We start from the raw sequence: 27,877 nt of genomic DNA, 5'->3' as shown, positions 1-27,877 counted from the left end.
GAGCCAGTGAGAGATATCTTCTATCCTCCCGTTCACTCCCCAGATGGTCACCATGGATGGAGCTGGACTGATCTGAAACCCTAAACAAGCAGCCAGGAACTTCTTCCTGGCCTCCCATGTGGGTGCAGAGACTTGGGCCATCTTCTGTGGCTTTCCCAGGTACACTACCAGGGAACTGGACTGAAAGTAGAGTAGCTGGGACTCAAACTGGTGATCATATGGGAAGCTGTTGCCACAGGGTGCAGCATTTTTTTAAAGCTATTTTAGGATTACAGCAAAATTGGAGTCAGAGCCTTCCTTTCTCCCTCCCCCAGTGCATGCATAGTTCCCCATTATCAACACACCTAATCTGAGTGGTACATGTGTGAGTGACCCCACTGATGAACTTGGCTGTGATGTGGCCTTATCACCTCAAGTCAGGAGTTTGCACTAAGTTTCCCCTGTCTATTTCCTTTGGGTTTGGACTAACTTATTATTATGACATCTATCCACCATTTTGGCATCATGCAGAGTGGTTTCAGTGCTGTGTAATTCCACTCTGTTCCTTCTCTTCATTGTATTGTGACATCAAAATATCAGGTTGGGTTCTCTGGACAGACTCCCAGAGCTGCCTGCTGAATATTTATGAGTGAGGATTCCCTCCCCCTCTTCCCCCAGCCTCCAAGAAAGTAAAGGAGGACTGGGCTGTGCAAAGGCAGATGGACTCTAAGTGTGGTCGTAACTGAGACAAAGCTCATCAAAGGGGCAGCTCTGGTGCCAGGACAGCCTTTGAGAGCTGTCCCAAAGTAAGGTAAGTGGGTGGACCCGTGCAACCCCAAATCAGCATGTTGCTGTCTCTCACCCACACAGAGCGGTCTATTTTGGATGGTTCTGTTTCCTAAGGCCAAGCACAATCCCCCCATGAGGGATGCAGCTGTGAGCGATCAGCAATGATATTCCCAGCAGCTGGGGAGGGCGATGTACTCCAAGAGGGAATCTGGGCAAAGACTGCATTCATCATCCATGACAAAGTCATGCCGGAATCAGGAACAGGCAGTGCCTGCAATGGCTCAGTCTCCATTTGTGTTTCACATTATTTGCTGAGTTTTTCACTTCTCATTCATTCCTCTCTGAAAACACCATTCCGAATGATTTTTATTATATAAAAGTATCATTTATGTCACCATTCTCACTGTTGAAATTACTTTTCAACAATTTTTTCCCCTCATAATAAACAATATCATGATGAACATCTTGGTATCTTTAGCATCTTCCTACCTTGGATGCAAGCAACCTGCATGCTATCATTGAGCAGATCAGGCTGAAGTTTTGTTCGCTTTCCTTGTTTTGTTTTTGTTGGCAATAAACATGATGTTACTTTGATTTCTCCTTTTCATTTTGTAGATGGAGAAACTGAGGCATACAGCAATTAAGAAGCTTATCTGCGTGTCAGACAACAGGCACCATGAACCCAGAGTTTCTGCAATACTTCCCATTCTTTTTCTTAGTCTGTTTTTCTGGAGCTTTTTCTTAAATTTATATCCTTACCAGGAGACTTCTGTGGTTAAAGGGCTTGACTTCTCTCAAAGCTCTTGCTGAACCTTGCCAGGATAATTCTAGAAGCAGTGAGAACTTCCACCAGCAGAGTAGGAGTATTTTATTTTATCCTAGTCAAAGGCAAAGAATGCTGATCCCTCATTAGAATCATGATAAAGAACACGTGATTTATTTTTGTGTCTTCCATCAAATGTTGTGAACATTGACTGATTTTAGGGACCTTTTGCTTTGCTCTTTCGCCTGCTCTGTCAGTGTCGTTTCTGTGAGGATCACCCACATTTCAGAGGTGGGATTTTGCTTGTGGAAGGAAAGCAGGGGTGAGAGCAGGGAGAGAGAGCCTGGTTGAATAACCTTGTCCAGGTGCAGCAGGAAACATGCAAGGCAGGTGAGGATTTGCAGAACAAAGTCCTCCCAAAGCCAAGGAGTAAGTTTGGACACCTGAAGCATTTTTTCCGAGTCTTTACCAGGATCCTTCTCAGCTGAATGGCTTGTGTGATTAGCACTTAGAGGAGTTCCCTCGCCCGCAAGGCCCTGCAGCACGCCTGAGAGCACTGACTTGGAGTTCCAGAGGGAAAGAGGAGCTTCAGCTTTGCTCCCCGTTTGGGCAGTGACCTCATCCGGGACTGCGGCCTAGCAGCTGGCTGGTTGGTTGAGGAACTCCTCAGAGAAGTCTTAGAAGGTACCTGGAATTATTTTCTTTTATTTTGCTTTGGCTTTGATTGCTCTTTACTTTTTAATAGCTCAGCACTTGGTTTCTGAATTCTGCGATGTTTCTTTGGAGAAGCAAGAGCTTTTTCACTAGTGCTGACCTTTCACATGGTTTTGAACATCTCTAAGTTCCTTACCACCCTCTCTTTTCCACACGGATTGTTAGGAGACTTAAATGAGTCATGCTGTGTAAAGTTCATAATTTAATACTTGGTGGTAGAGAGGAAATAATCAAAATGACATGGATTCGCTTCCTGCGGGGGAGGGCCTGTTCTGTCCCTTCCTAAAATGGTAGGTATTTGTGTAGTTCATCTGAAAAAAAAAATGCAGGTTGTGTTTTATTCTACACATACCCAAAATTTTAGTGAAAGAGCAAATGAAGCCACCTTGCTGAAGCAACTTGCACAGCACCTGGCAAGGGGCAGGCAGTTGATAATTTGTAGCTGGGATTACTTTAAAACCTGTTAATGGGCTCTAAGTCAGTTGTTGACTTGGCTGGTGCTGTCTAAAGGAATGGGTCATATGCATTTGATTAATTTTCAGTCTTGCTGAATTTAATTTTTTCCCCTTCAGCTTTATTGAGGTGTAATTGACACATAAAAATTGTATATATTTAAACTATCGAAAGTGATGTTTTGATCCATGTGTAGATTGTGAAGTGATTATTAATAATTGGACATAGCCTTTGTCTCAGACAGCTCTGTGTGTGTGTGGGGGGGCAAACACACTCTGTAAGCAAGCCTCAGCTTTATGGTCCACAACGTAACTGTGGTTGGAAGGTTGTGTGTTAGATCTCCAGAACTTAGGCGTCTTGCAGCTGAAATTTTGCACCCTCTGACAGCTTTATTCCTGTCCCATCTCACAACCTTGGCAATTGCCTGCTCTCTGCTTCTCTGAGTTCAGTTTCTACACATTCCACATAGAGGTGAAATCATGAGGTATTGCTTTCTGTGTCTGGCTTACTTCAGTCAGCATAAATTCACCCATGTTACCTCAAATGGCAAGATCTTTTTTTTTTAGGTCCGCTGCAGAATTTAGACAAAAGGTAGAGTTGATTCAGAAAAAGAGTACCATTTAAACTTTTGGGTAAAACATTCATTTCAGCTCCATTACTGCAATTTTTATGTGTTCCTTCTTTCCTTCCTTCCTGTGTGCCTCCCTCCCTCTCTCCCACTTTTTTTCCTTCTCTTCCATTTCCTTTCCTTTGCTTTTCCTCTTCTCTTCTCTTTTCTCTCCCTCCCTTCCCTTTCCCTTTGCTTTCCTTTCTCCCCCTCTTTGTATGACAATAATCAACTATATGTTCTTCCTTATGATTCAGCTAGAGTAATCATTTGTGCCACGGAGGAATTAAGATTGCTGCCCCAGGCCATGTGACCTCTTGGTTGCTCTATCTCCTGGCCTCTGGCAGCATTTGAGTGCTGTACCCTACTTCCCTGCTTTCTTCCCATCTCTCCTTTCCACTAAAAAACCTAAAAAGGCTTGTCCTCTTCTGAGCCTGGCATTAGTGTTTTGAGGTTTCCCTAGGTTTCCTATGCAACTCTCCTTTCTCATGGTTTGTTTGTTTTTTTTTTTTTTTGAGTGAGCAGCTTTTGTCTCTGAGGGCTTTGTGATGTTAAACCCCAAATCTATGTATCTGACTTCTCAGCAAGGCTTGGTGAGTGGATGTTTCCCTTTGGCAATTTCACTGGCCAGTCTGGTCCACTGTGCAGATAACTTGTCATTTTCCGCCCTCTCACTACCACTCCCCATTAGCTCTACCATTCTAACTCCTAGCTATTCTGCAACTCCACTGCACAGCTTATCAGTTCGGATAGCACCACAGAGAGGAAAATTCCTCTCACTTTAGATGTTACCCTATCTCTAAAGACTGATTCAACCCATTGTTCTCTATTGGGCACCCGTTTGCTTTGTCATAGAACTCAGTCTATTCTTTGCTATGTTTTATTTTGGTTCTGTTTCTTCTAGACCAGGGGTCAGTAAAAATTTTTCTGGTAAAAGACCAGAGAGTAAATATTTAAGGCTTTGTGGGCCGTATGGTCTCTCTTGAAACTACTCGATTCTGCGGTTATGGCGTGAAATCAGCCACAGACAAAACAAACGAATGAGCATGGCTATGTTCCAATAAAGCTTTATTTACCAGAATAGGCGGCAGGCTAGATCTGGCCTATAAGCCAGGGTTTCTCAACCCCTGCTCTACAATGTGGACTGTGGGGAGCGGCCGACCTCACGTGTATGAGGGGCCACCGCAAGATGGCGCCTGGCCGAGGGCCAGGAGGCGGGATTTGTCTCGCCAGCAGATAAACAGGAAGTCACAGGGATAGGCTAGCGATTATGTCATAGCTACCGGCCTATCAGGTAGCGCCCAGTGGACCCACGGGGAGAAGTGATTGGTGGAGAACTGTATATAAGCAGCCCGTTTTCGGCAATAAAACTCTTTTCGTTCGTGGCTCCTTTCTTGTTCCCGTGTTCGTTCAGTGTGTGTGTGTGCCGGTTGCGGTGGCGATTCCAGGCCCTCGAGATTCCTCGTCATTTTACTGTCGCTGCGGGACGGCGACAGTGGACTCCTAAAAGGTACCTTAGGAAGAATGCAGGGAGTCTTTTGTGTCCCAGGTCAGGTAACTTGGCCTTAGTCCTTGACCTCCAGGCTCTTCCATGGAAACCAAGCACACATGTTTCCTGAGGCTGATGCAACAAAGTGTCCCAAACTGCGTGACACTTAATGACAGACACTTAACGTCTTACAGCTCTGGCGGTTACCTGTTTCTGCAAGAGAAAAATGAGTCTATGTCTCTCTCCTGGCTGCCAGTGGTGGCTAAAAACCTTGGACTTGTAAATCCATTACTCCAGTCCCTCTATTTGCAAGTGTGTTTCTATGTCCAACTTTTCCCTTTCAGTAAGGGCAAGGGTTAGATTGGAGCCCACCCTCATGACCTTGTTTTAACTTGGTTGCCTACTTCTCTAAAGGCCCTAATTCCAAATAAGATCATATACACAGGAATCAGAAATTCAAAACGTCATCCTTGGAGAGCACAGTCAATGTAAGCTCTGACTTATTTGCTGTACATATTTGCTGTACATATTTGTACATATTTGCTGTACATATTTGTACATATTTGCTGTATATGCCACCGGGACCTGCTGGATGGTTGGCGAGAAGAAAGGGGAAGGCACAACATCCAACACAATGTTTGGCCTAGACAGATGACTAATATCCACTCAATGCAGGACATGGGAAAGGGAGTTCCAGGCTGCGCAGACAAAGTTAACCAAATGCAGAAGAGCAGGATCTGAAGAGCAAAGAATGTCAATTGAGTAATTGCCCTGGTGCCGCTACCAAACAGTGAGGTTTCTGGAAGGAATTGAAACTGATGCTAGAAAGACGAGCCACACCAGGACTGTGTATGTGCAGGCTTCAGGAGGTGTCTGGACAGTATTTGTTGAATGAGTGGAGCGTTGGAATTGAAAAGAGAGGTTGTGACAAATTGGAATCTACAAATTCCTTCTCATATAGCTTGGGGTACTGACTCTTTTTTTTTTCTAATAGCACAATATTATATCCTGGGCAAATTTTAAAGGAAAAGCATTAATTTTGGCATGTGCATGGTCAAGGCATGCATCTGCTTGCAAATGTTCTAAGTTGGGGCATGTGTCTGTGTGTCTGATCTTACAAAGACACCAAGATTCAACCATGACCTTAGCTAATTCTAGCCATATCCCAAAGGCTCTGCCTCTCAGTAAGTTTCCATCTACTTGCTATTTCACAATGGAAATTTAACTCTAACATGAGTTTGGAGGTGACAAACTGTAGGCAAGCTGTAAACTGATCTCTTGTTGCGAGTTCTTGGTAGCATCTTCGTTGTGATCCTGCAGTCCTTCCTTTTTTTTTTAAAGATTTATTTTTATTATTTTTTTCATTGGAAAGGCAGATATACAGCAAGGAGAGGAGAGACAGAGAGGAAGATCTTCCGTCCGATGATTCACTCCCCAAGTGAGCGCAACGGGTCGATGCTATGCCGATCCAAAGCCAGGAGCCTCTTCCGGGTCTCCCACGCGGGTGCAGGTTCCCAAAGCTTTGGGCTGTCCTCGACTGCTTTCCCAGGCCACAAGCAGGGAGCTGGAAGGCAAGCGGGGCTGCCGGGATTAGAACCGGCGCCCATATGGGATCCCGGGCGTGCAAGGTGAGGACCTTAACCACTGCGCCACCGCGCCGGGCCCCTGCAGTCCTTTCTTTTTCGGCACTCACCTGGCCTCTGTAAACGCTAGAAGAATTCAAGGATAGAATAACTAGGGGCCTGACTTGCTATCAAATGCTGTCTAATGAAGACATGCTACATATATGTCTTTCAGTAATAATAATAGCTAACATTAATTGAATGCTCTTTGAACACCAGACATTGTTTTGAGTACCTTAGGTATTAACTCATTTAATCCACATGTGTCCCGGTGGGATTCTGTTAGCTCCACTTTAGACCAGAGATAATTGAGGCTCAGAGTGGCGAACTGGCCCAATATAATCCAGATGGTAAATAACTGATCTTTAACCACTAGATTATGTTGCTTCCCTCCTCCTTTCCCCTCTTCCTCTCTGTTTACTCTTCTTCCCATGCTTTCCCAAGCCCCCCACCCGCTTTTCTGTTCCATCCACCATCAATTAGTATCTGACATTTGAATTCTTATCTTTTTTTCTACTTTGTCTCCTTATTTCATACTCTTTCTTTCTTCCTCCCCCAATTTCTTGGCTTTTCCTTCACTCTCTACCATCCTTTCATTAGTCAGTCCCAATAGATCCAAAGACGTCTCTCATTTTTCTGAACAATGACTAAATTCTTCCCAGTTATGAGGACACAGCCCTGGCAAACCTCCTAAAGGAGGAGAGAATGTTCAGTGGGCTGCATATTCAAACACTTGAAGTATCACTGTAGCCATGAAAGTCCTGTTAAGGAAGGGGACTGACATGCTGAAGATAATCAACTTTCTAAACAGTTCAGAATGTGTGAAACATTCCTCTGACTTGTGCTGGTAGCATGTCTTCTGAGTGACTGTGATTCTGATGTACCAAGTTTGACAGTACTCATTCATGTGGACAATGCTGAAGACTGAAAACATTTTCCTAAATTTGCCATTGCTGAAATTATTGAAGCAGTACTAGCGTAGAGAGACCTCATGGTTAATCATCTGATACTGGCCTGCTGGAATAAGGGCCATGAACTTTGTACTGGAGAAAGCTTTGGATTTTTAGAAGAGAATGTCTTAAGGAGAATTCTGGGAAGGTGGTGGGTGGGATAAGAGTTGGACGGCACTAGATGAAGTTATTTTTCTACAAAGCATTTTTGAGATGCCCTCTGCTTTTCTCGGCTATTTTTCTTGGATAGAAAATAAACAGAGGCTCTTTGGCCCCTGATCACACTGTACCTACAAAAGCCAGCTTTAGAGCTCTGTGAGCAGCTTGTGTGTGTGAGTGTGTGAATGTGAGTGTGCGCGTCTGGTAAGAATTTTTTTTTTTGCAGAAGCATGAAGCTCTACTCTAATTCCCATGGATGCTGCTTGTTCCCCAGAACGGAAAATGTTCTATTTTTGGCCACAAGAATATTTGAGGGGAAAAAAATTTAAACAAAGCATGGCAATAAGTTCATATGTGTAGCTTTCTGAGTTTTAAGGAGTTTGGAGAGTGTAATTTGCTGGGGAGAAGTATAGCTTCTTAGATGCAAAGCTTTGGAGTGATAAGAACAACTGTCTGGATTCCTGAGATAGGACTTGAGGCTTGGGCAAGGAGGATGACAGCAGTTGGGTCCTGGTCTCAAAGCCTGCAGGTGACCTCTGATTGCCTGTGGCAGGTGGGTGGGTGTGGACAAAAATGCTTTTCCTGTTGGAAAGATAGAGATAGGCGTTTCCGGCCAGGGTGCCTGCCATGGGGGTATCTTGAGTTGTAACTCAAGAACCCCTGAAGCAAGACAATCCTGTCAGTATCCTGTCCTCAGCATTGCTACTGACCCAAACCTTTGCTGGAAAGGACTGCCAGAAAGGCAGTTTCCAGAAGCTTCTGTTCTCAAGACAGCTGTATGGGAGCCAGCCACAGGGTGAATGGCATCAACTTTGGCCTTTCTACAATCAGACAGTTTCCCAGGAAGCAGGTTTTTGCTGCCCTAAGCCTCTTTCGTAGCTGTTTGATATTCTTGATCGGAAAGGGCAGAGTGGAGACAAGCCCACCAGGTGGTCCCTGGTGGAGGAAGTGGGACTTAGGAAAGAATCTTTGCACACAGAGATGAGGCTGACCCACATGGCCCTGGCCACCACTGTCATCAGCCTTGGGTGGGGACATTTGAGTGGTCGGAAGGAGCCATCACAGGCATTGTAAAACCTGCAGCCCTAGGAGAGGGAGCTGTGCCCTTGGGCTCGGATTAAGAAACTGGCTTGGGGAGACTGAGCTGTGTAATTGGACACCCCACAGCAAGCCCGGGCAGGAGGAGTTGTGCAGGTGGCCCCAAGGCACTCTGCCCATCTTGCTGTTGAAGCACTCTTAAGTTCCAGTAGGTTGTTTCTTTCATCTGCTTCAAAAAGCAGCCCTGGAGTAGAGTTGCAGTGGTGTTTCTGGGGAGCACTGAATTCTTGGTAGGAAGGGCTATTCTTACCCCAGAGGCAGCCTCTTTGGGGTTAGCGAAGGGTGTGTCAGCGAAGAGGCCTGTTGAGACTTGTCCTGGAGTGCAGCCTTTCTGACCGGCATGGTTCTTGAGCTTTGTAAACCTGGCAGGATTTGTGTGCTCTTGACTTTGTCCTTCCTTTCCCTCTCTTTGGTACTGATTACCCACCCGAGGGTGAGGGGGTGCTCACTGAGGCTTGAGGCACATCCTGTGCATCGCCCCTTTTCCCTGCCTTGTGTGCAGTGTTGGCTGTGCATTCTGGAGCCGGCTGGTTGTCTTGTGCTTTCATCCTCGCTTATTCAAAACATGTGTTTTTAAGCACCTACTAAGTGCCACACACCAAAACATACATAAGCCTCAGTATCTGCTAGTCTTGGTATCTATAGTCTGGGAGTGGCACAGACAGCACATCATTATATTCACACCTTCAGGAATACTTGGAAAGAAAAGAAGGAGGTGGCCAGAGAGACTAATGGCATTGTGACATGTAACAGCATGCCAGCTGATGACAAGCTATGTGTGCAGCACTTGTCTCATAATCTGATAATGAAAGTGAACAATTCTTCTTGCCTACTGACATTGCAGCCAACCTCAGGTGGTGGTGCAAAATGTCAGCCGTGTGTTTGTGGTGATGCTCATGTCAATAAATCTACTGGGTACCAGGTGTCTAAAAACATGACATACAGTTGCAGAAAATGCATAATGCTCAATGATGCTAAAGCATGGCTACTTACTGGTTTATATATTAGGCATTTTATACTTTTCATCATTATTTTAAAATATACTTCTATTTACAAAGAAAATATTTTGTGAAACAGTGGCTGTGTTATGCTGGCAGAAGCCACCTACATCTTGTGCTTATTCTGTGTGCTGAATGGTTCTTATACTCAATTTAATGCTGTTTTTTAGAAATTTTTTGATTAAAGTATTTTTTAATGATCTTTACATAATTGGTTAGCTGCTCAAAGGATCATGGGCTGCAGGAAAGTAAGACCATCATTTCCACATTCTCTTTTTCCCTTCCTGTATCTGGGGGAAGGGAGAGACAAAGGGAAAAGCCACACCTACCCTCCCATTCATCCCAGGGTCCTGATGTGGGACATGCGCTGAGGGCATTACTCAAGTGGTTTCGATGGTTTATCTGTTATGAATTGCTGCCAATCTCGCCATTCCAAGCATGATGAGATCTCTCCAGAATCTGCTGGCTGACATAGTCCACCTTAGCATCCCTACTTGTCCAGATTTTTACTGCCAACACTTGGCTGGGGTAGTTGATCAATTTGTTCTGTCCTCTGTTGTGGTATTAGGTGTTCTATGCAGGTTCCGATGGATTGTTATATTCTCCATGTGCACTTGGATATGCTGTCCATTGCTCTGCTTGAGCTGCTGAGGAGGTTCAGCTTTGACACATGCACTCCATGATCAGATCATGGAACCTGCAACTTCTCTTCAATGTTAGGGTTCTGAGTCCAGCAGTTTGTTTGGGGGGATCCCCAAGGAAACTTCATCAGAAGTGATCCCAGACCAAATTCTTGTTTGTGCTTGCCAGTACAGGGTCCGGCACAGACCGTTGCCCCAATCAGCCTATGCATTTGCTGGTGGTTGCAAATACTGGATCAGTTGTGCCTCCAGCCCCATCTTCTACACAAACCAATGGATATTAAGAGTCCAACCTGATCCTGCCCATTACACACTTAGCCACCACACAAACCAGTGGGAGCTACAACCTAGTTGGAGCACCCTATAGTAACCCCCACCAGACACGCCCCCTGCCCTGGTTTCCATGCTTGACAGTATGTACAGCAAACTGGTCTTGTCTGTCCCACATCCCATTCAGCTCTCATACATGTCAATGGGTATTAAAGCCTAGTTCAACCCAACCAGCCCCACTATCCAGCCCACACATGTGCTGGCAGGTGCCACTCTCTTTCTAGCCATGCCTGCCCCAGTCCTGGTTCTCATGCTCACCAGTCGAAGTGGCAACCCAAGAGGGAGGTGCCCACTGTTTCCCTACTGAGCCCACTCCCACTCCTGGATCAAGCACTCTCCAGGTGGTTCTGTAGTTTGGCTTGGCAGAATTAGCCCCCAGTGCCAGCATCTGCCAGCTGATGCTGTGGCAGAGCCCAACCAACCCACACCCATTCTGACTAATGCGTGTACCAGTAGGAGCAGTCAACCCAGCCTGACTTTTCCCTGGTCCAGCTTGCATAAGGCCAACAGGTATTGTAGCTCTGCCCAGTCTGGTCTGCTCTCATCCCAACTCACTCTCCAGTAGGAACGGTGATCCAGCAGGGGAGCCCCATGCACCCCCTCTACCAGCTTTGCCCCCTCCCCCCAGGTCTTGTGTGTGCTGGTTAGGTGCAGTGGCCTGGTCTGGCATGGCCTGCCTCACCTTGGTTTTTGCCAGTGGTTGCTGTAGTCTGGCTTGACCCAGCCCACCCCCAATCCCAGCTCATGCTCGTTGGGGAACAGTTTAGCCCAGCCCAGCTGGCACCCAGTCCCAGCCCTCAAGTGTACTGGCATGTGTTGCAACCGAACCTGGTCTGACCTACACTTCATTCTAGTGCTTGTATTTGCTTGCAGGTGATGTGAACAGACCCAGCCTGGTTCACCGCCGACCTGTGCCAAATGTATGCCACTTGGTACTGTTCCCTGGCCTGGTCTGGACTGCTCCCCATTGTTATTCTTGCACTCACCTACAGGGACTATGTCCCAACAGAAGAGTTGCTCAAGCTCCTCCATCAGCATCTCTCCCAATGCCAGATCTTGTGCATACCCATGTATCCATGGGTCAGCCCTACTTAGTCCATCTCCTGTCTTAGCATGAACAGTGGCTTTTCCTGACCAGCCTTCAACCCATTCCAGTTATTATTGTTGGCGCTACAGCCCAGTCAAGCCTGGTCCACATGCAGATATAGCTCACACCTGGTTCAGCAAGGGCAAAAACCTAGCCTAGCCCATCTTATACCTACCTTGGTTCTCATGAGCACCAGTGGGTGAGGGGTCTAGCCCAGTCTGGTGCACTCAGCCCCAGTCCACACTTGTGTCAAAGAACACTGCAGCCATGTCCAGACCAGAACATGGCTTCTGTTCCAGCCTCTGAGCTTACCAGTATGTACCACAACCTAGCCAGGACGTTGCCTTAGCTCCCCAACCAGGTCTGTTCCCAGGTATAGATCTTGCACATGGCAGTGGTCGCTGTGACCCAGCTTGGCATAACCCCTCACCTGTCATGACGTTTGCTTTGGATGTTGTAGTCTGACCCAGCTGGCCTCTAGTCCCACCACTTGCTGGAGGGTGCTGGAACATGGCCATACTCAGTATGCTCCCATCCCTGGCTCATGTAAACTGGTAGGTGTAACAGCCTAGTCCAGCTTGACCTGTGCTCCAGCCTGATTTCTGCTCTTCCAGTGAACTAAGGTTTGCCCCCTCTAAAACCAACCTACACATTAGTCAACAATTGGAGTTACCCTGCCCAGCCTGTCAAACTCTCAGGCCTGGACCATGTGCTGACCAGCAGGAGCTCTCTCTTACCCCATAGGGGAGTTTCCCAGGTTCCCCCACTTGGTCCACTCCCTGACCCAGATCTCACCTGCACCAGCAGGTGCTAGACCCTTGCTTGGCATAGCCTGCTCCTCTGTCTTAGCCTTTGTATAAGCTAGAGGATGTTGTAGCCTGGCCTACCCCACACCCTGTTTTAGAATGGACATGCAGGTGCTGCAGCTTGGACTTGCCCAGCCTTTTCTTGGCCCCAGTACCCGTAAGCATTGGTGGGTTCCATGTTCATACCTAGTTCAACCCATTGCTACCCCAACTTTTGAGCTAATCAGCAGGACTTGTATTTCCACTTAACTACCCCTGGACTTGGTTCCTTCGTGTGCTGGCTAGTGTCAAGACCTTGCCTATTGTGACCCTTCCCCTGTTCCAGCACTCAGTCAGATACTGGGATCTAGCCCTACCAGACAGACCCCAGCTTTTGTGTGGACTGGTGTGTGATAGTCAGTGATGTTCTTTACTAACTGCCTCCCTCAGGACACCCATGTGGGCTGTTGATTCAGTCTAACTTATACAGATCTTCTGGACTCTCCCCTCCAAACCACTGGGTCTCAGTCCCCTTACTTGCCTGTAAATACAGTGACCCCATCACTGGGAGTCATATAGGATTCATTCCTTACTTGCACGCACGGTGGCCTTATGCATGGGTTCCCCTAGGCAGCAGTTACATATCCCCAGGTCTCTAGAGCTCACTGCTGGGCAGCCAGTGGGTGGAGTCCAGCCCCACGCTGGCCAGCCAAAGCCCAGGACTTGCTTACAGCTTGGCAGCAATGGCCTTGGCTAGGGCCACAAGCGTTGAGTCTGACATGGCTCAGGTACCCCCAGAAGCCACCATGCTGCCAGAAACTCCAACCACCCAAGCCCCATGGCTGAACTCCCAGAAAATTTTCACTTAGAGAAAGACACACGTGCGCACGCGCGCACACACACACACACACACACATACACACAGGCTTCCCATGCACTGGTTCTGAAGCTGAGAATGAAAGTCAGGAATTCAGTCCAGATTTCCCACGCGGTTGGCAGGAACCTATTTAATACTTTTCCAGGGTCTACAAGAGTAGGACCCTGACATTAGGAGCTGGATATTAAACACAGATCCTATGATGTGTGATGTGGGTATCCTAACCGCTGGTCCAAATGCATGCCCCTAACCTCATGTTGTTCACCATGGCTCCTGGATGCATTAGCTATATCACATGTATGTACAAATGACCTAGGTGTTTTGTGGGTTATCTAGGTTTGTGTGAAATTATTTTGATTGTCACTTGATGACAAAATCTTCTCTAATGATTCATTTTCTCAGAATATAGCCCTGTTGTTAAGTACTGGAAGACTGAAGATACATTAAAAAACAAGTGGTGGGCAGGAATGGTCTTCCTGGTAGGATGTAATGTAAGTGACCATCCAAGGAACGCAGGTAAAGCAAGGGGGCTGTGGTACTTCAGGCAGAAGCAGCGACAAGAGCAAAGATCGTGGGCTGAGAAAGCAGAATGACCCTGGGGAGCTATTGACATCTGTGTAGGCAGTGGAACGAAGTCCAGGAGGAGAAAGGCCTGAGATGAATTTATAGTTAGGTGCAGGACTGGATCAGGCAGTGCCCTGCAGGCCAAGACAAGGAGGTTAAATTTTATCCTGGTGTTGGAAAGTCCCTGGAAGGCTTGAAACAGGGGTATGACGTGATCTTCCTAGTTTTGAAAGCACACCAGCTGCCGAGCGGAGAATGGATGGGGACAGAGGTAAGAGTGGAAGCCTTAGAGAATTCTTGCTGATGTCTGGATGAGAGGAGATGGTGGCTTTTTGAGAAGGTGGTTGCAGTTTCTTCCTGTCTGTGTCCACTCCAGGCTTTTCCCGTATTTTCCAATTTTCTACCTTTATTTTCTGGGAAACACCAGGGCCTTGGCTTTTCAAGATGTGTGAAGGAAGTGGCAGCTGGTATGTTAAACTTTTCCAAAGCTCTTTAAATCAGTTGTCCCCTTTGCTTATATCAATAACCCGGGGAAGAACACAATAACCCTGGGAATTAGGAGATGGTCCTGTTTGATGTGCAAGCGAAAGGGAGGTTATAAAAAGTTTCTAGTAGAGCCAGACTCTTGCCTTCCCACTGTGTGACCCACCTTGTTGATCTTTTGGTTTTACGTTGTCACACTGGACTCTAGAAAATGTGTAAAAAAAGGTAAGAGAATTAGGCCCAGAGCAGTAGCCTAGCAGCTAAGGGCCTCACCTTGCATGCACTAGTTTGCAATATTCATATGAGTATTAGTTCGAATCCCGGTGGCCCCACTTCCCATCCAGCTCTCTGCTTGTGGCCTGGGAAAGCAGTCAAGGAAAGCCCAAAGCCTTGGAACTCTGTACCTACATGGGAGACCCAGAAGAGGCTCTGGGCTCCTGGCTTCGAATCAGTTCAGCTCCAGCCATTGTGGCCACATGGGGAGTGAATTGGCAAACAGATAATCTTCTCTGTCTTCCTCCTCTCTGTATAGCTGACTTTCCAATTAAAAAAAAAAGATAGGAAAATTATGAAAGAAGTGTAAGTCCAGATTGTCCCTAAGTCATTCATAGAAGGAACTGGTGATGTTATTACTTATTCAGAGACTAATAGCTAAGGATATTTATAGACAATGATAATTTTAGATGTTGGGATCAGATTGCTGGATTATGTATTAACTGATGAATGTCCTAAAGAGCATCAATCATTGGGGTTATCTATTCTACCGGCGAGAAATTGTATCTTTATGGGACAAAGATCTGCAATGTAATAGGTAACTACCGTAAACCAGGCACCCTTAGTCAGCAATAATTAAGGATATGAATACAGCATGTCTTAGAAAATCCTTGAATGCCCTTGCCACCAACCTGTGTTTTTGCCTCATTTCCAAGTTTTGACTAATTTAGACGATACAGCAACTTAGAGCAATGTTTCCCTGGCGTAAGAGTTTAATATGGGGCATATGTAATGCCTGGGGATAGAGATCAAAGTCAGTGTGGAATGGATAGGTTGAAAGCACAACAGGGCCTGCCCCAGGGAGAGCCAGGACTTCAGCCCATTTATCACGCATCTCTTGAGCCCTGCTGTGGACAGGCAGACCTGTGCTAGGTTGTGGGAGCCCCGTGATGAATACGAACCAGCCCCTGCCCTGTGAACCTTGCTGTTTAGACGGGGAAATGGACACATACACAGATATTCTAATTTATCATCATGAGCGCTGAGTAGTGATGAGGATATTGTGTGGGTGCCAGAGAAAGGAGAGCAAAGGGGAACCTCCCCAAGAAGGGGCGTTGGAGGTACATCTGGCAGACCGAGCAGAGGGTGGCCAGGATGAGAAGGGCTGGGGCAGGGAAGCTGATTCAGAAAGGATACGTACAATCATCCTGAGAAAAATGATGGATACGGATAAAGAGATCCACTTTGTGGGTTACGGCAGATTCAGGAATTTGCTCAGGTCTTAGGACTGTTAAGATCCTGTGGGCTAGGGGGGAGTAGGAGGGGACCGGCAAGGAAGAAGCTACAGTCTCTTGGGCAGGCCTGCAAGATTTTCCTTAAATATTAGGTCAAATTCTCTATAAAAACTCTATTTAAAACTTTTTGAAAGACTTTGAAGTCCCAGAGAAGCAGGAAGTTAATTAGAGTGGCTTTGATATCTGCGGGTATGTTTTAACAGCTGCTTAAGACAGTTTAAACAATAAGAACTTCTGTGGTTTGGGATGTGTCCGTGATAGCTCTGGCCAGAGTGAAATATCGCTGCCTCTGAGAGCAACAGCAGTTGACTTTAATTTTAGGAAGAGTTCAAGCCAAAAAGTTCTCTAAAAACCCAAGAGGGGAACTTCTGAAGAGGATTGCTCCTAGAGAATCCACGTGGAGGTAAAAGATGAATTCAGTAAGGCGCAGATGATCTAGACGTAGTCCTTGGAGAGGCACTTCTCTTAACGTGGATTTAATCAAGGATATGTCTTGGCATCTTGCATTTGTCAAGGGGTCCAAATGGAATGGATTAGCACCTGTGGGCAATGAAGGGCTAAACCAAAAGATGCTCCACCAGATTTAAATGAAAACTTTCCAGTCATTGTACTGGCATGAACACCTCATATGTTTTCCTAGTCCACACCCTGAGCTTTCTTATTTATTTATGACTTTTTCAATAAACTCCTGTTCTGGATTCTAAAGTTCTGACTGGATTCTTTGTTTGTTGGAGAAGACATGTTGAGGAATTCTGTGAAAAATGCTAAGGCGCTGTCTGTGGTGTGGGATTCCAAGAGACAGTAGCGAAGCATGCTATGGTGGCCCCGCATCGCTGCCACTGAGATGATGATGGGGATGGCGGCAGTGGCGGTAATGATGATGCTGATGGAGAGCTAATGTTTATGATAATAATTGGTGCCTGTTCTTCGGTGTTAATTTACCCTTATGTTGCAGATGGGAGACTGAGGTTCAATGATTTGTCCATACATACCTTCATCTCTGGCTTCTTCCTAGTCTCCCACCTCTCGGTCATTTATATAATATTGTTTCACAGCCTCTTTCCCCATAGGGAAAAATCAATGAAAAACATAAAACTGGATTGTAGAGAGGTGTTTTCAGTCATGGGCCAACAGCTGGCTAACAGATGACAGCATCATCCCATGCAAAAGAGACACAAGCTTTTCCTGAAGCACCGTGTGAGTCTCCCAAGGGCTTTCCACTTTCTGCAGAGTGAGAATCAGGCCCTTCTGCTTGGACCACTTGTGCCAGGCCCCAAGGGGGTGGGGATTGCTTGAGGCCCGAGCAAGTCTTTGCCTGCAGCTGCTATTGGTACTGTGAGAGCTACTGTTTGTTTCCTTTAGAGAAGGTCCATCAATGTGCCCTCTTTTTTTTTTTTGAAGGAAAACTTGGATTTGTTAATAAAATAAAATGGGAATGAAAAGTATGTCATACTACATTTAGTAACACTTGAGTTCACATTACTAAATGGATGGGAAAACATTTGCCTGGGTTTTCCCACCAAGATTACCTGCGTGTTGAATATTCTGTTTTTTCCGGACAGTAGCTGCATAAGGAAAACCTTTGAATCGGTGAACTCTGGGAATGAGTTGCCTTTATAAATGAAGAAATTTCTTAAAGTGCACACAACATAGTTTTCTGTATTAGTGACATTCTTTTGGTAAAATTTCACCTAAAATTACTTTGTTTCTTCAATGCACATAGAACTTTATTTACCTTACTTCTACGTGCAGGTAAACAATAAGTGAGTGGCCCTGTGTAAATGCAGTGGAGGAAAGGGTCCCAAGGACACAGAAAAGAAGTGAAGTGGTTAAGATGCCCCCATGGTGGAAGTGTCTGGCTTCAGATCCTAGCTCTAGCCTCCACTTCCAGCTTTTGAGCAGAGCGGAGCCTGGCAGGCAACAGTAACAGCTCAAGTGGTTGGACCCCTGCCACCATGTGACAGACTGGATTGAGTTTGCACTTCTTCCCTGCTTCTGCCACACCCCAACCTCAGCCATCGCAGGCATTTGGGGAATGAACCAGCAGATGGGAGGTGGGATCTGTCTGCTGCTCTACTTCTGAAATAAGTGAAAAATAGTTTTAAAAAATTCCAGTGTTTCTAAATTTTTAACAGGTGTTTATCTTTGGAAATGAGAAATCTCAACTCATAGGAATTCTTTGGGAATTGCTCAAAAGATCCTAAGTTATGCTGAAACTATTTAAACATTCCTCATGCTGTTTGTTTATTATCATGGATATCTAAAAGAATGTGTTTAATAAATAAGAATCATCAAGTTCAGGAGTGTTTGCAGAGGACTGCAGCATATAGCAAGGGGTTAGGGACCTGAGAATGCCAGCAAACATTACTGGGTAGTGCTTTTAATATTGAAGCTGGCAACTGAAGAACTTATTTTGTTTTACCCAAAGTTTAGTTTTGAAATACCATTACAGGATTTTTAGGAAGTATATGCATACACATTTAAGAGTACTATTCTTGCTTTTGACAAACAACTCCCTGTCATCAGCAAACAGGACTGCAAACATGTAATTATAATAGGGTACCACACCATGGGCAAGACTGACTGACTGGATATAACTTCTACATGTGCCTCTCCCAGTTCTAGGAAACATTGGCCTTAAATTTCAACTGCATGTGTTAGCTCTTTCTGTTCTTGTTCTTTATTGATGCCACCAAATTCCTTTAGACCAATAATGCAATTCTGTTGGTAGCTAAGCTTATTTATGGTCAAAAAGAAATTATTGTATTTTCCCCCATTTCCCAAGTGTTATGCCCGGCTTTTCTTAAGTTTTGGGGACTCAGAAAAACAGATAAATTTCCAAAGATTAAAGCAGCAGGATTTCCTCCTGGCAACACTGAAATATTTTATGTTAGTTCCTGTATTCTGCTTGCTTCTTTATGCATGTGTGATCTTGGACAGAAATGGTTCCTAAAAAAGAAATGGTTCCTGTGAAAGATGCAGACACCACCTGTCTTCAATCTGAAGACCAAGGATCAGAGGAAAAAAAAAATCTCCATTTGCTCATTTTAGATAATCCCTGATTGAGTTGGTGTTGTGGGCTTCACCACTAGCAAAGAGCTGCTTTTAAAAAATTGCAAATGTCAGGCCTGGCATGCTGGCCTAGCGGCTAAAGTCCTCACCTTGAACTCGCTGGGATCCCATATGGGTGCCGGTTCTAATCCCGGCAGCTCCACTTCCCATCCAGCTCCCTATTTGTGGCCTGGAAAAGCAGTCGAGGATGGCCCAATGGCCCAAAGCCTTGGGACCCTGTACCCGTGTGGGAGACCTGGAGGAAGTTCCTGGCTCATGGCTTTGGATCGGCACAGCACAGGCTATTGTGGTCACTTGGGGGAGTGAATCATCGGACGGAAGATCTTCCTCTCTGTCTCTCCTCCTCTCTGTCTCTCTGACTTTGCAATAAAAATAACAAAAAAAATCTAAAAAAATTTGCAAATGTGTGGAGCACAACAGGCAGGGAAACCCAGACCTGAATGTGCTATAGCATCCATCTTGGAGTTTTGTCTTTGTAGAAATGTCTTCATTGGGCTGTGCTGAAGACTTAGATGTTGGTTCCCTTATTTTCTTGTGGATTTTAAAGTAACTGTTAAGAGTAGGCGTGTCAGACCTGGCACAAAGTAGCTGTGAGATAGCAAGCAAGTGACTTTTCTCTAGACTGCTGTTCTCTAGTCTGTGAACTTCACAGAGTGGATGTGGGAGTTAAATGAACTACTGTACGTCGCCTTGTTCTAGTGCCTGGTAACTACGACCTACGGAACTGCCGGTGCATTGTGTGTCTGGAAGAGGGTAATCCCATGTGTCGAGTGTGCATGAAACCAGAACTTTCATTTATTATTCAGAGGTCTGCATTGTCTCAGTGGTGCCAGCAGCTAGGTGACAGGCAGAGCTTTGTTGTCTGTCCTGGCATTGTAAACTTCTAAAACTGATGTTGCCCTGCTGAGGCTGAGGCCCACAAACCAATTCCAAACAGTGGTACCAGGAGGGGATTTTGACTCCTCAGCTTCACATCACAGGACTTCTAGGGACAATATTGGACTTGAGCATCTTCAGAATGCCTGGACAGCAGGGAATAGACAGAACAGATTAGGGATTGGGCCGCCTGAAGCCCAGCTGCAGAGTGGCGCAGACTCCTTGTCTGGGGTAGGGCTTCGGGCTAGACTGCCACGTTTCGCTGCTTAATGCCAGCTGTGGGTGCAGCTTGGTAAAAGAAATGGCCATCTGGGCAGAGTTTGTGAATCTTTCTCAAAGAGACATAGGATCCCTCAGATGCTGTCACCTAATTTGAAGTGAGTCCTTTGAGTATTTTGTTACAGAGCAGCCAGAAAACTTTTTCATTGAGTTGTGGATGAGATTACTAAGGGAAATTTCAACACATTGAGTTTCATCTTTTTCTACATCTGATATTTAAAACATTATTTAGTTGCTTGAGAGGTCGAGAGCGAGAGAGCGAATGGGATGTCACCTGCTAGTTCATTTCCTAAATGTCAGCAATAGCCCCAGTGCGGCCAAAGATGGGAGCCGGTTGGGAACTCAGACCTGGTCTCCTGCATAGGTGGCAACGACTCAACTACTTGAGTCATTACTGCTGGTTACCGCTGTGTTCGTTAACAGGAAGCCGGAGTTAGAAACACAGCTGGTACTGGAGCCCAGACACTTGGTTTTAAACATAACTTTCCTTCCTCCCTGTGTAATTGATTTTAGTTACCTATTGTCTTTCAGGTTCTGTTTCCTTGGTTAAAAGAGTGGGGATTCTGCTTCAGATTATTCTAAGGATCCAATTGAATAATATAAATAGAAAGCGCTCAACAGCCTTTTAGTGTTATTTTTTAAGTGAAAAGGCTTTTGGGGATGGATAATGGGATGGTTGTAAAACTCTATGAATGTACTTTATTTCTTAAAGGACTTATTGATTTTTATTGGGAAGGCAGATTCATAAAGAGAAGGAGAGACAAAGATCTTCAATCCACTAGTTCACTCCACAAGTGGCTGCAATGACTGGAGTTGAGTTGAGTTGAAGCCAGGAGTTTCTTCTATGGCTCCAAGGCTTTGGGCCATCCTCCACTGCTTTCCCCGGCCACAGGCAGGGAGCTGGATGGGAAGTAGAGCAGCTGGGACAGGAACCAGTAACCATATGGGTGCCAATGCTTACAAAGGAAGGATTAGCTAGTTGAGTGTTGTGCTGGCTCCTATGCATGTACTTAATAACACTGACCTGTACTCTTTAAAAAGGGCTTAGATGATTTTATGTTGCATGTATTTTATCACAATAAAAAAATTAGAGGTACAAAACAAGCTCTCCGCAGAGATCCTGAGACACAGGAAACAATCAAGAAATGCTAGTTATTTTTATTATTGCAGTTGAATCAATGAGGTGTACTGATACTCCTTGATGTTCTCTGTAGTTGCATTCTTGGGAACATTAAAGCTGATTTTCTCAAAGCAGGCATGGTGGGGAAAGTGTGGGACGAGTATTTTCCATGTATCAGGCACATCCCACCCCTGGGAACTATAACTGCCTGTCATGCTGGTCTGTGTTTGCACAACATGATGTTCTTGGACGGGGAGAGGTGGGAGAGGTGAGCGCAGTGGGAAAGACGTGGAGAGAAGACAGCCAGGGCAGAGGAAAGGACTCCTTCCCCAGAGGTTGATGGCTGGGAAAGGTCCTTCAGTCTTTTCCTGTCAATCGTTGAACTCACTCCAACCCATGTCAACTTAGTCTAATGATGGCCTGGGTAGATCAGACCATTTCTTTAGAGATTCTTGAGGGACAGGTTGTGAGGAAGGCTATAAAACAGTACCCAGATCCATTACTTGCCATGCCTAGTGGCTGGGAACAGGTGCTGTGAAGACTGTGACTAAGAGCTGTTGTTCCAGAACCAGTGATTAGACTTCAGGGGATTGCAAGCATGACCTCTCCCTGGGGTCAGGTTGGAAAGGATTCTTTAATAGCACCCTGATAAGGGCCGGGCAGGGATGTGTCTTTCTGAGAGGTCTTATTTTCTGTTTTCTCCTTATATATCTGAAGCGTGAGCTGTTAAAGTGAAATCAAAAGAAGTGAAACCAGTTCTTCCAGGCCTGTTTGTCAGACTACATCCTGCATCCTGCTGGGCATTTCCCATTGCTTATAACAAATGTGCAGCTCAGAATGTAGACCGCTCTGAGGGTATCTTCTCAAGAGGTCCACGTTCCCAGCAGCCATGCAGGCTGTGTGACTTCTTCCTCCTGGGATGAGTTCTGGTGTGGTGTTTGATGACATTTAACATCACAATAACTACAGTGGATACCCGGAGTGTTTTCTGTGTATCAGGCACATCTTTAATCTTTGTTTTAATCTTTAAACCAAGTTAAATGTCATTAGCTCTGGTCTGCAGACAAGAATATTGATTGCTACAGAGGATCAATAATTTGCAGTGGATGCAATTGAGATTTTTAACAGATTTTTTTTGTTTTATTGGAAAAGCAGATATACAGAGAAGGAGACACAGAATGAAAGACCTTCTACTTGCCGATTCACCTCCCCACCCCCGCCAAGTGGCTGCCAACAGCCAGGGTTGAGCTGACCTGAAGGCTACAGCTGGGAGCTTCTTCTGGGTTTCCCATGCAGGTACAGGGTCCCAAAGCTTTAGGCTATCCTCCAGTGCTTTCCCAGGATACGAGCAGGGAGCTGGATGAGAAAGGGAGCAGCTGGGATATGAACTGGCTCCCATTTGGGATCTGGGCAGATACAAGCTAAGGATTTAGCTACTAGGCTATCATGCCAGGCCCACAGTTGAGATTTAAATAGGTCTGTTTGACTCCCAGAACTTTTCCCACAACGACCAAATGAAGGCTTCAGTGGACTTGACCATAATGTCAGTTTCAGTTTCTCATTTCAGTGGATCAGAGCTACACACAGAGGTTCAGCCAGGCAACTCACTTGTTGACACCTGTGATGCACTGACAGTTAATACTGTGCATTGGTACTGTGATTTGTCTAAGAAAGGCATTTGTTCTCTTATTTTTACTCTACTGCATGCAACGCTGGTGGCTCTTGCCTTGAGCTTGTGATATACATTTGCTGGCTAGCATTCCAGACTTGCAGTTATTAAGAACTTGATGTTGGAGTCAGATTCAAACTACAGTCCTACTCCTTACTAGATCTATGACCCTGGGCAAGTTGCTTAGTTTCTCTCACTTCTCACATCTGTAAAATGGGGATAGCAGTAGCATCCAACTCATAGGGCTTTATGAAAATCCGCTGAGGTAAAAATTTAGAATAGAAAATACTTCATGGGCCCTGTGCAATAGCGTAGTTGTTAAGGTACTCGCCTTGCACATGTCAGGATGCCATATGGTCGCTGGTTCTAATCCCGGTGGCCTCACCTCTCATCTAGCTCCCCGCTTGTGGCTTGGGAAAGCAGTCGAGGATGCCCTAAAGCCTTGGGACTCCGCACCTGTGTGGGAGACCTGGAAGAGCTCCTGGCTCCTGGATTGGGATCGCCATAGCACCGGCTGTTGTGGTCACTTGGGGAGTGAACCATCAGAAGGAAGATCTTTCTCTCTATCTCTTCTCCTCTCTCTATATCCACCTTTCCAATAAAAATTAAAAAAAGAAAATGCTTCATGTTAGCTGCTTAATGTAGTTACTCAAACTTGTAGGAGGTCACTGAAAGTTAATTATAACCAACAGCCTGCTAAACATTTACATACTGTCCACTATCATCTTTAATTCCTTGCTTTTGGTTTGATTCTTTACTATTTGCTTACTGTGTATCACACACTGCCATATGTATGACATAGATATAGAGAAGAATAAAATATTGGTTGTTCCTGCTCTCGGGAAATGGTGTGGTGGGGTAGACAGTCATGTGCACAGCTCCAACTAACTCAATCTACTAGAAGTGCAGGGACTGCTAGGAGCCCCAAGTGGGGATATGTGGGTTTAGTTGGCTATTCAAGGAAGGAAGAGGAGAAGTTAGTCAGACAGGAAGAGATTTCTATGATGAGAGAACAGGTACAAAAGACACAAATGTGAAAGTGACAGTGTGGATGAGAGCTACTCGGTGATTTGTTGATGTTTGAGTAGACATTGAAGCCAGCAGGTGAGGCTGGAAATAAGTATGGAGTGCGAAGCTTGGTGTTTATTCTGTAGTCATGGGGGAACTACTGAAGGAACTTTAGTGGGACAGATTACAGTATGGAGGCTGGGTACAAAGGGTGAAGGGAAAGTTTCACATTGGGCAGGGTGGGGGCTGGCATTGGACCTAAAAGAATCACTTAGGAGTACTTGGTTCGAGTTGCAGCTCCACTGCTCATTCCAGCTGCCTGATGGTGTGCAACTTGGGAGAAGCCAGTGACTGGGTCCTCGCTTCCTGTGATGGGTGCCTGGGGTGAGCTGCCAGCTTTAGCTGGGTGAAGCCCCAGCTGTTGTGCAGAGTTGAGATGGGAACATAAGTTCAAGGCTCCATTGCCCTGAGTCTTCTCATTTTAGAGCATAATTCTTTATTTCACATTTCAGAAGGATTCATTGGACAATTAATTGCCCAGGTTTTTACTTTCTGACAAAGAACTACCTGAAGAGTAGAAGCTCGTTCCAAGCAAACACTCAAAAAGAGACGTATTATAGCATCTCCTGTCTGTGCCTCAGCTTGCTAATCTGTAAAGGCTGTGCTTGCCACGTGGGCTTGCTATGAGAACTAAACAAGACAAAATTTTTTATAACAGTATTTTCCCTACAGCAAGCCCTCACACTAGATGAGCTGCAGTTAGTATTAGTATTGTGATCATAATTCATCATATAGCACAGCCTTATGCATTTGACTACTTGGGTACAATTCCAACATCTGGGTAAAACTGGAAGAAAATTATGTGTCCTCATTAAGCCTCAGTTTCCTGTCTATAACAGGGGATAAAAATAGATAATAGTTAATAAACAAAAGTGTCAGTTTCATAGGCTTGTGTGCAGGTGAAATGATGAAATGCCTATCAGACGGAAGCCCAGATCATGGCTCACTGTAAGGAGTCAGGAAATGTAAGCTGCTGTCTTATTCTTTGTTGTGCATTAGGCACTTTTGTGTAAATGCTGCAATTTTATTGTCTGTTCATCCAGTGGAGTATGAGATGGGTGAGGAAGTGTAAACATGGGGAGTTAAAGTGATTTGGCCGAAGCCACACAGCTATAGCTCAGCTATTCTAAGTGTTCCTATTCAGATGCTTGAATACTTTCACAATCTTCAGGAACATTCTCTAGGTGCATAGGAAAAGGAGTTTTCAGTTATATACGATTCATGATTGTATTGATTTGTACCAAAAGACAGAGACACTCTCAAAGTTGGAAGTGCCTTGATGGAAATCCTGGAAAATGCATTGCAATCTTGTGTGAAGTTCCCTGTTTGTTATGCAGAACAAACAACTGAAAATAGCCAGCACAATCAGAAGAGCAGATCACCATGGACCTCTGCTTCCTGGAGACCAGTGGCAGAATGCAAGGCACTGTGCCTCCATTCTCTAAAGAGGCTCCCCAAAGACCCAGGGAGCACATTTTGAGAACCATAGATAGGAATCCCCCTTTGATGAGGAAACCAAGCATGGGATGATGGAGTGACTTTCTAGTGTCACACTGCAGTGTCTTCCTGGAATTAACAAGTCACTTCCTGTGGCCAACCTGGGTGCCGAGTCATTGGTGTTGCTCTTCTGCCATCTCTTCCGACCGGAACACGGGAAGCTTCCTTTTGGACAAAGCCTCTCTTAATGTTCATAGCATTGTTGCATAATTTCCCTCTTATTGCTCTCTGTACTCTCTACCTTTTCTATAATAAATGCATATTACTTCCATAACTGGAGAAAAATTGTAAAATTATTAGCTCTCTGTAGCTGCAAATTCTGCCTCTAAGGAGTCTAGCAACCTAGTATGGAAAGTATTTCAAATAGAAAAATATTATACATATGGAGAGATTTCTTTTTTAAAAAATTATAAAAATTATTTGGAAGAGTTTTAAACACACACACACACACACACACACAGAGTGAGTCTTTCATCTACTGGCTCACTTCCCCAAACAGCTACAGCAGCCATTGTTGGGCCAAGCCAAAGCCAGGATCCAGGAACTTCATCTTGATCTTGATCTTCCAAATATTCTTGTGCTTTTCCACGTGCATTAGCAGGATCTGGTTTGGAAGGAGAGCATCCAGGACTTGAATTAGCATTTTGATATGAGATGCTAGCATACAAATTAAATTGTGCTTACATATCATTAATTTCATTTCTGATTGATACTGGCTGAATGAGAAATGAGAATTCCAAACACCCCTGCCCCCTCCCAATATGTCTAAATGAAAATCCAGATAAGGGAGCAGACCTTAATGGGGTGATATATACCAGTACACATGTATATATAGATGTATTTAAGAGAGCGAGCAACAGAGAGGATCTAACTTTCCGATACATTAAGCTTGGGATGTCTGCGGTGATGTTAACCAAATGCTTGGTTGTATAGTCCTGCCATTCAGAGATGATTGTCAGCAAAGATGGTATTTAAAGTCATGCAAATGAGTGAGCCTTTCCAGAGCAGGATTATATAGGGACTGAAGAGGGGAAAGCCCACGTTGACACCTTGAGCTCATCAACATTTAGAGGTAAGGAGGGAAGAGCTACTTGAAGATCAGGGATGTCTCGTTGAAGCAGACTGGCAAAGGGGTGTTGACAAAGCAAATTTCCTAATAGGCAATCTGCAGAATAGAAGAAAACTATTTGTCAACTACTATTAATCACAAGGGATTAATATACAGAATATACAAAGAGCTCAAACTCAACAGAAAAATAATGCAAAATAAAAGTCAGCTAAAAATGTGTTAATAGGACCAGGAGTGATGGCTCAAGGCTAAATCCTCACCTTGGAAGCACCAGGATCCCATATGGGTTCCGGTTCATGTCTTGGCTAGTTTATTTCCTTTCCAGCTCCATCTTTGTGGTCTGGATAAGCAGTAGAAGATGACCTACAGCCTTGGGACCCTACACCAGTGTGGTAGACCTGGAAAAAGCTCCTGGTTCCTGGCTCTTGGCTTGGATCAGCTCAGCTGTGGTCTTTGCAGCCATTTCGGGAGTGAGCCAGCAGATGGAATATTTTTCCCTCTCTGTTTCTCCTTCTCTTGATAATTCTGATCTGTCTTTTCAATAAAAATAAATGTTTTTTACATGTTAATGTCCTGAATAAAATTTCTCTAAATAAGATATGAAAATGACTAACAAGCCTATGAAATAATATTCAGCATCACTAATTATCAGGGAAGGGCAAATCAATGAAATATCACCTCACTCCAGTTAGAATGGCTATCACTGAAAAGCAAATACTATTGAGGATGTGAAGGAAGCGAGGTCTCATGCACTTTGGCAATGCCAATTAGTACAGCTATTGAGAAAACTGTACAGATTCCTCAGCAATTTAGAACTAGAGCTATCTCGTGATCTAGTAATGCCATGACTGGATATCCAAAGGCAACAAAATAAATTTATTGAAGAGATTTTGAAATGCTATCCACAAAGCCAAATATGGGTACAACTCAAGTGTCCACCAATGTGTGAATGGATAAAGAAAATATTGTTCATACACACAGTGAAGTATATCCAGCCATAAAGTTGAAATGTCTGTCAATTCCAGAAACATGAGTAAACTGGAAGACATTATGTTAAGTGAAAGAAGTCAAGAACAGAAAGGCAAATATTTCATGTCCTCACATGTGCAGGCTTAAGAAGTTGATTTTATAGAAGCAGAGACAATAGTGGTTACCAGAGCAGCTTAAAGATGGGAGAAAGGGAGGATGGAGAGAGGATGGTTAAAGATATTCAGTGCAAACAGATAGGAGGAATAACTGCTAATGTTTGATTGCAAAAAGGGTAACTGCGATTGACAATAAGTGTGTGTTTCAAAGTAGCCCATAGAGAGGATTTTGAATGTCCTAACCCT

General features: G+C 44.9%; 1 long non-coding RNA gene across 1 annotated transcript in view; it reads left to right on the top strand.

Annotated features, from left to right (window-relative positions):
- The first annotated feature begins 4,685 nt into the window (after positions 1 to 4,685).
- LOC121153317 overlaps positions 4,686 to 27,877 on the top strand; it is a 387,354-nt gene continuing 364,162 nt past the window's right edge. Inside the window, exon 1 of the long non-coding RNA XR_005883384.1 lies at positions 4,686 to 4,815. This is a non-coding gene — a long non-coding RNA (uncharacterized LOC121153317). The remainder of the gene's footprint in view (positions 4,816 to 27,877) is intronic.

Source organism: Ochotona curzoniae, unplaced genomic scaffold, assembly GCF_017591425.1.
Source record: "Ochotona curzoniae isolate NIBS_2020 unplaced genomic scaffold, NIBS_Ocur_1.0 contig_2692, whole genome shotgun sequence".
Lineage (NCBI taxonomy): Eukaryota > Metazoa > Chordata > Mammalia > Lagomorpha > Ochotonidae > Ochotona > Ochotona curzoniae.
This window is presented reverse-complemented; position numbering and strand designations above follow the sequence as displayed.